The sequence below is a fragment of the Corticium candelabrum genome, chromosome 2 (genome assembly GCF_963422355.1).
Source record: "Corticium candelabrum chromosome 2, ooCorCand1.1, whole genome shotgun sequence".
NCBI lineage: Eukaryota > Metazoa > Porifera > Homoscleromorpha > Homosclerophorida > Plakinidae > Corticium > Corticium candelabrum.
This window is the reverse complement of record NC_085086.1, coordinates 2,424,957-2,428,887: the sequence shown is the minus strand read 5'-3', so window position 1 is coordinate 2,428,887 and position 3,931 is coordinate 2,424,957. Positions and strand designations below refer to the sequence as shown.

Genomic DNA, 3,931 nt, shown 5'->3' with positions numbered 1-3,931 from the left:
TCTGTGCCGTGTGTGTCTGTGCCGCTTGTGTCTGTGCCGTGTGTCTGTGTCATTTCTGTCTGTGCCGTGTGTGTCTGCGCCGTGTGTCTGTGTCATTTCTGTCTGTGCCGTGTGTCTGTGCCATGTGTGTCTGTGCCGCGTGTGTCTGTGCCGTGTGTGTCCGTGCCGTGTGTGTCGACTTTAATTAATTTATGGAGTAATTCTACTACAGAGTGAACATGCAATTATTTAAATTGTGACGATTACATTTAAAATTTATTGATATTATTGATATTGTAATTGTGTCCAAAAAATTTTAAGCTTCCGCATTTCTCGCGCATTCCTTCATGTAACTTATGCATTTTGATTCAGCTGGGTTGGCAGGTTTGTAGCTAGTATATGTAGGACTGTGATGATATCTTAGAAGATGGTCGAGAAGAAATAAACGAAATAACAACAAGGTAGTTTTAGATGTCTAGTGTGGGTTGATACAGTTTGAGACGGAAGTTGCTGTTACTGCCTCATTGTCTACCTAGAAACGGTTAATTAATTAATTATTTATATATTAATACATGCAACACTGTATTCTCGTGAATGCATGGAAAGCACAATAATTTGAGAGTTTGTTCGAAGTGAGCAGACATCACGGACATAGATTGCATAGAAGTAAGTACACGTGCTCAATCTAGTGTTAACAGAGAAAGAAACATAATGTATTGCAATACATGATAATTAGGTAAAAACAGTTTTAATACTACCTATATGTCCAAAAAAAATAAAACACCAAACAAGGTTGACTCACAGGATACACACAAGAGATGCTACATGACAAACAATTAATATCAACTCGTCCTTCACTAAACATCCTCCACTGTCTCAGCGAGTCTCGACTTGAGGGCACCCAACAGTCCAATAAACTGCATCACCTCCAACAACTTGTCCAGTGTTGCATCTTCACCTTGTTTGTTAATCCAGCAGACGATCATATTCCGAATTTTTCGGATGGAATGTCAGTGGTTGGTATCGTGCTGAGGTCTACTTCAGTAACTCCCAAATAGTCACCCAATGCGGATGGTCTCTGAGCAGCCAATTGACTGACCTCGTGCAAAACAAAGACTGGAACGACTGAGAAACTTCGGAAAAAACCTCCACATTGACCAAATCTGACAGTTTGTCTTCTATAATATTATTATCACATATTAAATGCAACACACAATTATTGGTTGGGTATAAACTTACAATTGGGAGACAAGAAGAGAGACTTGAGAGACAAAGAAGCATCATGTCCAGCTGCTGCTATAAATAGAAATATCACAAAATAAGTACCTCCATGTATATACTCTAAACTAACAATCATGATACATAGGACATGTTTACTCTACAATATTAGTGACGTCAACACTAAACGAAACACTTTTACAAAAGATATAAAAGTGATGATGACAAGATTCTGCAACATTTAGGCAATTAATACAAATTTCTATTTTCATTAATATCAATACTAAGCCAAACCTCATATTTTCAGGTTACGAGCACAGACCTGTTGTCTCTACGATTTATTGTATTAATAATCAGCATCTAAATTGTGGTCATACTAACGATCAAACAGAACGGATAGACTTGATAAACTGATAACTAGCTCCCCAGTAGTAAATAAGTGACTATACAACAGAACTAAATAGGAAAACAAAAGGACGGATACACACGTAGAGAATGCTAACGTCCCTCATCACCCAGATCTTAATTCTTTGCAGACAAGGAAGCATGGTAAACTGATCTAAATTACTACTTGCATAAACTGACTTGGTGCTCTTCCCCACTGACCCCCAGGTCATAAATTGTTTGAATTCATTCTAGACTATGAAGATGGACATTACATAAAGTGATATTACTAAAATATGTAATGAGTTGTGTACAATGAAATAGAATGGATAGTCTATGACTGTAAAGAGTGAATGACACAGTCACAAGTATAAATAGACATTGAAAAACATCCAGATGATCCTCTTCCTTAATCAAGACATCAAGTTTTCAAAATATTTGAAAACTCTCCAGGAAGTCAGCATTCTTAGCAGTACTGATAACATCAGGTACTCAACTTACTCTATCATCCAGCACATAACTATGGAAAATGCATGCAGGTATATGACAACAAAACTTCTTGATCATGAAGCACTCATGTTTCAGTCACTATTCTCACCATTTGATTGCTCGATTCTCTCAGTTGCAATTCTACTAGCAGTAGCAAGAGCAGACATCAGACATTCTATTTCCTTCTCTTTCACTTCCCTCTCATGCTCTGATTGTTTCAGTTGTTCTTTCAACTTGTCATTGTGTTGTTTCAGTTGACTTATCTACATCAACACCACAAATACTTGAAAACCCAACAATATAGACGTGATGATAATACAGACATACAATTTACCATCTGTTCTTTCTGTTCAACGTCACACACACGCACTTCCTCATCATTTGCTATAGAAATACCATCACTCATGTAACAGTTTGTAAAATATTCGAAAATTGTGGAAATTAAAAATTCTAATATTTGATATGAAATAGTGTGGAGAATTGCAGGAATGACCAAGAGTGACATGTCCAGTAGAACTGCCAAAGATAAAGATGTGTAGTATGCCCAAAAGAATGTTCATTATTAGTACACAATGTTTGTAAAGAATTCATGAAATTGTCAAAACCAAAATTGTAATTTATTGATATCAATTAGTGTTGAGAATTGCAAGAATGATCAACAGTTACTTGTGCAGAGGCACAGCAAAAATTAGATATGTGTAACGTGCCTTAATAATAATTATAATTATTAATGACACCTGTACACGCACACACACACACACACACACACACACACACACACACACACACACACACACACACACACACACACACACACACACACACACACACACACACACACATGTACCCACAATGCACCCAAACATGTACCCGTCCACATGCACATACATCCACCTACTCAAACACACACCCAACCACGAACATCCTCCTCTCCCATCTGTCAACCCATCCAGGTACCCAACTCACCCACCCACCCACGCACTTGCAATCACACACACACACACACACACACACACACACACACACACACACACACACAGACACACACACACACACACACACACACACACACACACACACACACACACACACACACACACACACACAGACGGACGGACGAACAGATAGACAAACAGACAAAAAGACACACAAACAAAGTGACACACACACGCACAAACACACGCACGTGCTCACACAAACACAAAGGGGAAGGAGAAGTGGGAGTGGAAAAGTGGGGGAAAGGAGGAGAGGGGTAAGGAGGAGAGGAGAGCGAAGTAGGAAGAGAAGGGGAAAGAAAAAGAAAAAGGGAAAGGGGAGAAGGAGCAAGGGAGAAGGGAAAGAGGAGGGGGAGGGGAGGGAGAGGGAGAGAGAGGGAGAGGGGAAAGAGTGGGAAGGGGAAAAGGAAAGGGCAAGGAGCAGGGAGATTAATAGGGAGAAAGGAAAGGGAAGGGGGAAGAGAGAAGGGAGACAGGGAAGGGGAGGAGGGAGAGACGGACAGACAAACAAATAGACAGACTGGTGTTTGAACCATTAGACAGTAATAGTGCTGTTGCATGAAAATATATGTATTGACAGACAGACAGAGACAGACAGACAGAGAAACAGACACACACACACACACACAGAGAAACAAACAGACAAACAGACACACACCGTGACCAGTAAATAAAACTAGAGAAAAACAAATCAATACACAAAATAATTAGTAAATTATATATTATTAAATAATGAGGATAAATTAAAAATTACAATAATAGATAGATAAGCGAAACCAAATAAACAGTAAACAGTTAAAATTAAGTTAATTAATTATATATCAATAAATAATTACAAATAATTAAATATTATTATAAGAGATCAA

General features: G+C 38.5%; 1 long non-coding RNA gene across 1 annotated transcript; it reads right to left on the bottom strand.

Moving 5' to 3' along the window:
* Nucleotides 1–761: 761 nt before the first annotated feature.
* LOC134176259 (uncharacterized) lies at nt 762–2,446 on the bottom strand. Its single transcript, XR_009969287.1, has 4 exons — nt 2,405–2,446; nt 2,180–2,333; nt 1,219–1,275; nt 762–1,157 (listed from the first exon to the last, which is right to left on the bottom strand). It is a non-coding gene; the product is annotated as an uncharacterized LOC134176259 (long non-coding RNA).
* Nucleotides 2,447–3,931: the final 1,485 nt, after the last annotated feature.